The sequence below is a fragment of the Lolium rigidum genome, chromosome 1 (assembly GCF_022539505.1).
Source record: "Lolium rigidum isolate FL_2022 chromosome 1, APGP_CSIRO_Lrig_0.1, whole genome shotgun sequence".
In the NCBI taxonomy this organism is placed as follows: domain Eukaryota; kingdom Viridiplantae; phylum Streptophyta; class Magnoliopsida; order Poales; family Poaceae; genus Lolium; species Lolium rigidum.
The window spans coordinates 241,776,428-241,787,839 of record NC_061508.1 but is presented as its reverse complement, the minus strand read 5'-3'; positions in this window follow the sequence as shown (position 1 = coordinate 241,787,839).

Here is an 11,412-nt window from a genome sequence, read left to right as displayed (position 1 = left end):
ACGGTCCGATTTTCCATGGCGGAAGGGCGCCCAAGCGCGACGGACCGAAAAAATCGTCGTAGGACTTTGCCCGACGCAGTTTCCACAACAGAACCCATATCGTCGGGTTAGGCCCATAGGCGACGAAAAATACCCCTTAGCGGACGATTTTGAGACGTTGTCTATCAGAACTTTTCTTGTAGTGTATTCCTCCTTGTTCAGTACAAGTTTTATCTGAATGAATATAGCTTTGAAGGTTATCAATGATTATGAGGAGATTATTATGATTGAGTATGCAAGTTTTGTAATAAGCTTTAATGTAAGAGCGCTGCTCAAAAGATAAGTACAATCTGTTAACTGTTCTCTGACCAAGAACGAAGTTTGCCATCACCAATTATGATTTCCTATGCACCTTTATTTGTGATTTCCTTTTACTTGTTTCAAGTTGAATTATATGAGGAAGTTGTTCACTAGAATGTGTTGTGTGAATTAATATGATGCTTCTTGTCCGTATTTTATTTATCGACTCTTCACTCCATAAACATGTGGTCTTGTTTACCGGAGTTCGGTTTCGCTTGGGGACAAGCGAAGTCTAAGCTTGGGGGAGTTGATACGTCCATTTTGCATCACTATTTTATATCATAATTTACTCGTTATTCATTGATATATTTCATATTTAGAGATGATACTTATGTTATTTCATCTATTTTCCATGTTTCATGATTATTGGAGAATCGCGCACCGAGTCGGGATTCTCGTCGGAAAAAGCACCGTCAGAATGCAATATTTTGGAAGATCGAGCAATTGACGGAAATTACACGGAAAATCTTATTTTTCCAGAAGACGGAGAGAGCCAAAAGGAGGAGCCGAGGAGGGCCGCCATGGCCCCCCATAGGCCGGCGCGGGCCCAGGCCTGGCCGCGCCGCCTTGTGGGGAGGGGGCCCATAGCCCCCTCTGGCCTCCTCTCCTTCGCGTACTTCTTCGTCCCGAAAACCTAAGCCCCGGGGGATAATCGCGAAGAGTCACAGCCGCCTCTACGGGGCGGAAAACACCAGAGGGAAAAGAGCTCTCCGGCAGGCTGAAATCCGCCGGGGAAATTCCCTCCCGGAGGGGGAAATCGACGCCATCGTCACCGTCATCGAGCTGGACATCATTGGGATCATCTCCACCATCATCACCGCCATCTGCACCGCTGCACCTCGTCACCGTTGTAACATCTAGGGTTGAATCTTGATTGTTTGGTAGGGGAAACTCTCCCGGTATTGGTTACTCCTTGTTATTGATGCTATTGAGTGAAACCATTGAACCAAAGTTTATGTTCAGATTGTTATTCATCATCATATCACCTCTGATCATGTTCCATATGATGTCTCGTGAGTAGTTCGTTTAGTTCTTGAGGACATGGGTGAAGTCTAAATGTTAGTAGTGAATTATGTTGGGTAATATTCAATGTTATGATATTTAAGTTGTGGTGTTATTCTTCTAGTGGTGTCACGTGAACGTTGACTACATGATACTTCACCTTTATGGGCCTAGGGGAATAAATCTTGTATTCGTTTGCTAATTGCGGGGTTGCCAGAGTGACAGAAACCTGAACCCCCGTTGGTATATCGATGCAGGAGGGATAGCGAGGATCTCGCAGTTTAAGGTCGTGGTTAGATTTATCTTAATTACTTTCTTGTATTTGCGGATGCTTGCAAGGGGTATAATCACAAGTATGTATTAGTCCTAGGAAGGGCGGTGCATTAGCATAGGTTCACCCACACAACACTTATCAAAACAATGAAGATTAATCAGCTATATGAAGCGAAAGCACTAGATTAAATTCCCGTGTGTCCTCAAGAACGTTTGGTCATTATAAGTAAACAAACCGGCTTGTCCTTTGTGCTAAAAAGGATTGGGCCACTCGCTGCAATTATTACTCTCGCACTTTACTTACCTGTACTTTATTCATATGCTATATCAAAACCCCCTGAATACTTGTCTCTGAGCATTTACAGTGAATCCTTCATCGAAACTGCTTGTCAACACCTTCTGCTCCTCGTTGGGTTCGACACTCTTATTTATCGAAAGTACTACGATACACCCCTATACTTGTGGGTCATCATCCACTAGGACGGTGCCGAAGAGGATCCCTTGAAGAACAAGACGAAGAGAAGCCGAACAAGGAAAGTTTAGAGCTAGGTCTTTTGTAAACCTAGACGTACCCAGACAGATCTCTTGAGACCTGGCCTCCTATATAAAGGCCAGGAGAGGGGCTGCCGAGGGACACACAATCAATCTTAGCAACTTTAGCCACCAGAAATCTAGAGCTAGGTCGCCGCAGCACTTAGCCTCTCGACGAGATCATAGCCGAACCCTTCGGCACCCCATTGTAATCCACTATTTTCATAATCAAGATCAAACAGGCAGGACGTAAGGGTTTTACCTCATCGAGGGCCCCGAACCTGGGTAAATTGCTCTCCCCGCTTGTCTGTGAACCGATGTCTCGTGTCAGCCTACAGGATTCCGTCAACCCTAAGCCCCAATTGGAGGGCATTGTCGAGGAGCACCCTCGTCAATTGGCACCGTCTGTGGGAACCCTGTCGGCGCAAGATCCGTCATCGGCAGATCCAGTCATGTCGTCGACAGCTTCATCGACGCCATCATCATCATCATCACCGATCTTGGGAAGCCCGATTAGATTCGGCTCCTACGAGTTCACCCCGCATAGCGACTCGTCTCGCTCTACTTTTTCGGATCTGCAAGGAAACATGGAGATGACGTTTGGTAGCGTCCACTGCAATGTCAATGCAGAAGGAGTCCTCCGACTGCTGGAGTCGTGCGCTCCCAGATCAGCAAGAAAATCACCACCATTGGCTACGGAGCCAAGCCTGTCGTCGTCAGTCGATCTTTCGGCTGGCTTGACGGACTCGACAAAATCCTCCCCGCCATCGACGCCTCGGTCGACGTCTTCAATGTCGGTCGGATCTGATAACCCCATGCCGTCAGAGATGACCTCATACTACTGTTTAAACTGCGACACTAGGCACGGGTTGGGATCAAGCGACACACCATTCATCTGTAACGCCCAGTATTCGTCGGGAGAGGACAACGTCGACAGCATCACCAAGAAGGCCACCTGGAAAGCGGCGCGCCATCAAGTCTATGCCGCCAATAACACAAGAAACAGGGGAGATGGAGACCATACTCCCCGATCCAGCAGGCGGATAAGTTTTGAAAACAGCGCCAGCAACAACAACATCGATTACACCATCGCAGAGGAGGAGTGGGCAGCAGCCAGGGCGGCCGTGCTAAACAACACATCGCTGCCCGCAGGAACTTCGATCGGAACCCTCAACGCCTATCGCGCCATATTGGAAAAGAATCGGGAGCACTTATCAAAAGAGCAAGCCACCCTCAAGAGACGCCTATCCGCTGCAGAACAATCTAGCGAGCGGTGGAGAGGTTCGCGAGGAAGCGCCTCCCGAAGCAGTCAAGGCATAGGCAAGCACCGATCAAGGCTATCCAGGCTTTCGGAAGATGATGCCAGAGAAATCACGTCGAATCTCACTAAGTCCTTCATGACCACGGATACCGCGGGCATGCCACAACCAAAAACCGTCGCGGGAGCAACTGCCAACCTCGCAGCGTACCTCATCAATCAGCGACCCGAAGGTTCTATGGCTCAAGCTCACCGGGGCACCTTAGAAAATCTCGCAATATTGGGAGACAACCTGGTCCCACGGAAGGAAAAAACCACATTACAGACCAGTGGCTCAAAGTATCGCTCGAGGGATGCTCGAGACGAAATCACCCAGAGCAGAATCGATAAAGCAATGTAATCTTGCACAAGGGGAATCAGATAGCAGCAATGAAGTGCCTACAACTTTACCTGAAGGATTCGACACGAGCTTGGCTGAGAGGCCTGCCGAAAGGTTCCATTAAGTCATGGGACGACCTAGTGGACGCCTTCGTTGCCAATTTCCAAGCAACATACAAAAGACCCGTCGGGATCGAGGAATTACGACACTGCCCGACAGGCGAAGGAGTCGATGCGCGCCTACATCGGGAGATTCACCAAGCTCCTAAATGCTGCCGAAGATGTCTCTGTGGATAGAGCAATCGATGCTTTCAGCGATGGCATCCGACGTGAAACCTATATAGAGGAGCTCGAGCGCAAGAAGCCAAAAACCATAACCAAGTTAATGGAAATCACCAACAGTTGGGCTGATGGCGAAGACAACGTACAAAAGCCTCGACAGCGCAGTGACGACGAAGACGATGATCAGCCGAAGCACGATTCAGGTGGACGAAGGGATCGCCGTAAGAAAAGAAAGGACCGTAGTTACGACGACAGTAACCTGGTAGCTGCGAGATACTCTGATCGGCGAGACGATCGGTACGACGACAGGCGAGACGATCGACAGGACGGCAATAGGAGCAATTCTAGAAATCGCGGCAGCTACAAACCATGGCCACAGAGGACTCCCGAGCTACCTTTTGCTGAGCAAATAAACGCTCCCTGCTACCTGCACTCGTACGTCGACTCCAAAGACAACAAGACGAAGTCAAGTCACCTCCTCAGAGATTGTCGACAGTTCATCGAAATGCAGAAGCTCATCCAGACGACGAAGCAATGGCCAACACCACCACCACCTCCACCTCAGCACCAGGTCCAGCAGGCGCAGCCTCACAACCCCAACGAGTCGTTCCCACCACCACGTGGGCAGATGAGCATGATCCATCAGACAGGTGTTTCGAGAAGGGAAATGAAGAAGCTCACCAGAGAAATTAATCTGGCAGAAAGTATCATGGCGAACATCCCTGAGTATGTCGAGTGGTCGTCTCAGAGCATCACGTTCAGCCGAGCGGATCACCCGATGACCATACCGAAACCAGGACATGTTGCCTTAGTGGTCGAGGCGCAAATCGGGGGGTTCAAGATGAGCAAAGTCTTCATGGATGGTGGAAGTAGACTAAACCTGATATTCGTCAAAACAATCAAAAGTATGGGGATCACCATGAGGATGCTAGAAGAGACTGACACATGTTTTCATGGGATTCTCCCCACTTCACCAGCGTACTCTCTTGGCACAGTTTACCTGAACGTCGTCTTTGGCAAACCCGACAACTTCAGGAAGGAAAAGATCGAGTTTGAGGTCGTGAACTGGGAATCACAGTACCACGCTATACTCGGAAGACCAGCTTATGTCAAGTTCATGGCTGTGCCGCATTACGCATACCTCAAGCTGAAAATGCCTGGGAACAACAGGACAAACATCACAGTCTATGGAAGTTTCTCACGCTCAGACAATTGTGATCGCGACTTTCAGAGGATCACTGCGAAGTTTGGGGTAAAGCAGGAAATCAACGATCTCCCTTCCAAGTCATAAGCACACGATAATAAGGAAGATGAACGCGGCGGAAAGACGAAGAAAAAGCCAGCCGATCTTGCCCTAGAAGTTTCGACGAGAAAAGCTCGTGCAGCTGATGGCGGAGCAGTCATAGGAGAAAGCAAGACACCGGCAATCACCGCCAAGACTACTGACGAACTCAACAACGCTCCCAAAATCGCTGACGCGGTGGACAAGATGGAAGATAAGAAGAACCCTTTCCTTGCTTAAGCGGATGGATAATATTTAGTTTTTCTTTTCTTTTCAACATGGCCTTTCCCTTTTTTTCGCCCCTTAGTCCCGTACGTACTTTATTAATGAGAACTTAAGTTTTGATTCCTTGAAAAGCATTGCAGTAATTCGGAGCACCCGAACCACATCATCATAAACATTGCCTATGCCCCTCGGCAAGGGTTGGTGCGACGAACTACGCGGCAAAAATTTGCGCTCCGAAAAGCCTCTGAAACTACGAGTGCTAAAGGATGCAAAACCAACAAGGACATCGACCTGTGCTATAGATGCCTCTAAGAGTGCCGTAAATAGCAAGAGTCTGGAAACACGTATATAAAACGACCCACGTTTGATACTTCACCTATGGAAGCATCGAGGAACGACGGAGTCATCGGCACAATTAGTGCTCCCGATATATTCGGGAGCTGCTGTCAAGACATGCATCGGTTGAAAGCAAAGTTGCGTATACAACGGGTCTAGCAAGACCCACAACACGAGCTGATCACTCAAACAATTTGCTGACCAACGAATACACATACGCTTAAACGAGCAATTAAGATTTGCTCCTTCAAACATCTGCCAAATGACATTAAAATGGTAAAAATGCATATATCGGGAGCAAAGTACCAATAAAAACACGTACCAATAAAAATAGTTTAAACAACAAAAAAACAAACCCCCAAAATATTCGAGCCAAAGTCTTCTATTTACAGTAGGAGCATGACCCTGCACTACCCTTGTGAAGTGTCTTTTTCTTCAGGTGCCTTCGAGTCCTTTTCTAGCCTATCGACAATTATATTGGAAGGCAGCATCACCTTCGGGTACATAGGCTCCAAATCACCCACTGCATTGGCAATAGACAGCAAGTTTGCAGAAGGATAACGCGCAAGGACGAGGGCAAGCGTAAATCTAGCTCCCGCAAAAACTTGAGCCCGCACCAAGTCTCGGATCTTCTTGGCATTGCTGAATTCTGACATCAAAGTCAACAGCGTGGTAGGGACTGTGTTCAAGGGAAACATCATCTTCCATATTACTCTCAGCCCCTTGTAGCACTTGTCAAAGAACCGATGCACCTGTTGGACCCGGTCTTGGAACTTCGCGACAGTCGAAGCTTTCGACTGTTCCCGCCAGAAAACTTCGTCGGCTGATGATAACTGGGTCAGCGCGTTTACACGCTCGTGTATACGCTTGTTTTCCTCAGCCTTGTTCAGAGCCACGACTGCCAAAGGAACCAGCAAAAGATGAGAAAGTGCTCTTCATGAAACAGCTAAGCGCAAGAGAGCTAGGGCACTTACAATTCAAACTTTCGGCAACCTTGAACAATTCAGTAAGCGCGTAGCACTCAGCATCTGCAGCGATCTCATTTTTCTTATTGATAATGGCAGCTAAGGCATAAGTGATGCGCATATCTTTCTCCACTTGCGCGACCCGGTTCTTCATGCGTTGGAGTCGATCACTTATAGGAAGAGCACCCGAGGAGTCATGGACATAAGATGGAACACGGTAGACCTGCAAAATATCGTTCAAAGGCGCGATGGATTACATGGAGTCAACATTGGAAATTACTCCCATCGGGAGCGAAGGAATACAAATATTATAGCAAAAATATGCCGGCAACATCGCCAGCACGAAGTTTTATTACAACCAAGAAAAGTTTCATGACAAGACATCGTTTTGGTCCGGAAAAGTTACAAGGCTCAGGGGGCTTGGGTCTGATTCGATAAACTGGGACCTACCGAGGATTTCTTTGCCTCGACTAACTCAAGGAGCTGGCGAGCGCATGTAAGAGCCGAAGTCTTAAAGATACTCAGATCGATGAATTTTCCATCAGGTCCCCTCGGAAGCTCCTTGGACATTTCTTCAATATTAGCTTTGAAGCCATGACCCATCATAAGTTGGAAGGCTAGGAGGGCACCATAGGTACGCGAAGTACGTTTGAATACCTCGATAACCTCCTTGGTGTCGACGACAAAAGCGTCGAACAGCTGCCCCAAAGTTTTATCTTGACTAATCTTGGGGAGAATCATCGAATGGATCCGCGCCATGGCTCCCTTGCCCTTCTGAAGAAGGTCTCGAACAAGTGATGAGAGGCAAGCGTCATTGACAGAGTGTTTGATGGAGAATTATTCGGGACCTCGTCCAGAGCCTCAGCAGGGATATTAGCAGCTCCTGAGAAGGATGAGGTGTGAAGAAAGGCATTAACAAAAGAATCAATGTTCACAAAAACAATAATCGAGAAGCGCACAAAAAGAGGATTACTGAGCAAAGCCAGAGAGGATTGACGGAGAAGATCATCCTTCTCCATCGCCTGAGCTTCGGCAGTGAGCTTGGCTGTCTCTTCGTCCTTCAGCCTCCTCCTTAGCTCCTCCAGTTCTCCCTTCAAAGCGTTAATTTCTGCACGAGCTTCGGCAGCAATTTTAATTGCGCCTTCCAGTTTCGAGGAAGAGGACTCGACCTCCTTCTGCCTTGTCAACTTCCAAAGAATCATATTGGGAGGCAAAAGATTCCAAGGAAGATATAATAGCTTGCAAGTCCTTAAAGGAAGAGTTTCGTCGGATGAGTACTTGAAGTTTATTTAAAGAGCCGTTGATTCAAAAGAAAAAAAAGACTTACGGGTTTTCTTGAAGGAGGAATTGCGGCAGCAGCAGCTGGAGGGATATTTTTCCCCTTAGAAAGAGAAGAAGCAGTTGATGTTTGGGCTGCGGGGATCGTAGCACGGGCCGAAGCCTCGGAAGCCGCAAGATTTGACGGGGCAGCACCGATTTTAGACTTTTTGGGTGGAGGCTCGATGAAGTCTTCTCCCCTACGGAAGTAAAATAGATGACAAAGTCAGAGCAAAGGATAACAAAGGCAAAGACGTAGGGTCTCGAAGAAAAATCAAGGGCTTACAGATCCCAAAGATCATCTTCATCGGCAAAGCCGCCGGATGACCTCTTCGAAGGCAGCACCTCGGCCTCCTCCGTAGCTGCATGAACAAAGGCAGCGTGATGAGCGTCGTCATCATGCATCGACCCCGCTGTGTCGCTAATATCATTGGCTGCAGATTTGGGATCAGTAAAGATGGCTTCAGGTTTCATCAGATCAGCATGTTTGGCTCCCGAGCTTGCATTTTCCTCAGTATGGGATCCTACAGGGACTGAGGAGTCTCCCCTCTCGGAAGTATCATTTTGCAGGTCGTGCGAGTAATCAGGATCCATGAGGTTTTGTTGAAGATAAAGCAAGTAAGGACAATGGCAGTCGTGATTATCAAGAAAAATGACACAATGAGAGTGTGAAAGTAAGAAATTACCTCAGTTGGTGGGTGATCAACGTCAAAAGGTACATGGGAAGATGTGAGAGGAATCGAATCTTCCTGGCTGAAGTGAGTAAGACGACGAACTTCGTCAAGTAACTCTTTGTCGGATAATTCGGCAGCATTTATCCTAGTCTCGTCCCTGACACCCGAATACAACCACATTGGGTGGGCTCTGGCCATGATTGGTTGAATTCGACGCCTTAAGAACACAAAGGCTACCTCTGTGCCTATCATGGTTTGGCCACCGGCTTCCTTGATCCGAAGGAATCTGGCAAATAACCTATCGACTGCTGGTTTTTCGTCGGGAGAGAGGGTATTTTTCCAAGATTGTTTAGGCTTGGCTTCAAGGACATCGGAAAAACGAGGGAGCTGAAGCTCGGCTGTTTGAGAATCTCTAATATAAAACCACTTCAGCCTCCATCCTTGCACAGAGTCCCTCATCGGAAAATTGAAGTAATTAACTTCTTTACGAGCAACGAAACCAACTCCGCCAATGACGAAGGAACCGCCACTGCTGTTATATCTCTTCACGAAGAAGATTTTCTTCCATAGGCCAAAGTGTGGTTCGATGCCCAGGAACGATTCACATAGAGTTATAAAGATAGCAAGATGGAGGATTGAATTGGGAGTTAATTGCCATAGTTGGATCTCGTAAATTCGGAGAAGATGCTGAAGGAATTTGTGGGCAGGAAGCGAAAGACCTCGATGCAAAAAAGATAAAAACATCACGGTAAAACCAGCAGGGGGATTGGGCCGTGAAATCGCACCTGGGAGAATAACATTCCCCTCTTCAGAAGGAATATATCCGAGGCTCTTAGCCTTCTTCTCGTCACGCTTAGTGGTGGTGGAAGCAGGCCAATCACCGGGGATGAAACCGGCAATAGAACTTGATGGCGCTAACGGCGCCGGAGCTGGAGGAGGAGTGTGGGAGACGTTCCTTTTCGGAGAAGATCTGGCAGCGGCGCCGCTGCTTGCAGCAGCAGTAGCAAGGGTGGAGATCCTCTTCTTCCCCATCTCGTAGATTCACAAGAGATCAGGATTCGGCGGCGGCGGCGGCGCAGTAGTTTTGAGTGCAGGAGATGAATGAGGAAGAAAAGGATGCAATGATGGTGTGTGAAGAGGAGAAGATCTGCCAACGAGAAATTATAAGATATAAGGGTGGAACGGGCGCACGTACCCAGTTTACTAAAAGAGTCTCTTTTTCATCAAAAAAATCACGGGAATCGAGGAGACGCCTTGGTAATTGTACGCAAGAAGCGGTCATTTCATAAAAATTGCCCGCACAGAACTAGGGTGGCCTGTTAGGACACGTCTTATCAGTCAGACCATGGCAGTAATTACGTCATCAATGACGTCGAAAAAGCATGATGGAGGAGTCGAAGAAATGAAACTGTCGAGTGGTCAACTTGAGTCTACGCACAGATTGCAAGCATCTGCGCCTAGACTCGGGGGCTACTCCCATCGGGAGCGCTGGACGCGCACCCGATAAAAAGAAGACTCGAAGATTTTTTCAGGAAGAAGGGCGTGAAGAAGTGTTTGAACAAAAGAGTGGTGTCTTCAGCTTGAGTCCGCACCGATTGCAAGCACCCGTGCCTGCACTCGGGACTACTCCCATCGGGAGTGCTGAGTGCGCACCCGATAAAACTTTTTTGCACTCCAGGATCATGCCCGGGGACTTGATTCTGTGTAGGGTAACGTTGTTTTGCCATCGGCAATTAACCAGCAAAAGCTGGGCGCGTTACTCAATATCCTTTGCGCGTTGAGACTTTAGCGAAGAATGCGGGCCCCGGTGCAAATGTATCGGGTGACCCACGATGACTTGCAGGACGCTTCGGCAGAAGGAGACATCGAGTGGCACAACTTGAGTCTACGCACGGATTGCAAGCATCCGCACCTAGACTCGGGGGCTACTCCCATCGGGAGCGCTGGACGCGCACCCGATAGAAGAAGATGATGCTGTTACAAGATGAACAAGAACAATCAAGGAGAAGGTCATTAGGTGGAGGCATGCTTTAGTCTCTACCCGAAATATCTTCGGCTAGACACTCGGGGACTACTCACGTGGGCATTACCCTTCGGGTAACTGACATTACCCTATCCTGTACGGCCCAATAGGAGGCCCGCGAAGACACCCGATGGCAAGGTGGGCCACTAGGAAGGTGCCGAAGAGGATTCCTTGAAGAATAAGACGAAGAGAAGCTGAACAAGGAAAGTTTAGAGCTAGGTCTTTTGTAAACCTAGACGTACCCGGACAGATCTCTTGAGACCTGGCCTCCTATATAAAGGCCAGAAGAGGGGTTGCCGAGGGACACACAATCAATCTTAGCAACTTTAGCCACTAGAAATCTAGAGCTAGGTCGCCGCAGCACTTAGCCTCTCGACGAGATCATAGCCGAACCCTTCGGCACCCCATTGTAACCCACTATTTTCATAATCAAGATCAGACATGCAGGACGTAAGGGTTTTACCTTATCGAGGGACCCAAACCTGGATAAATTGCTCTTCCCGCTTGTCTGTGAACCGATGTCTCGT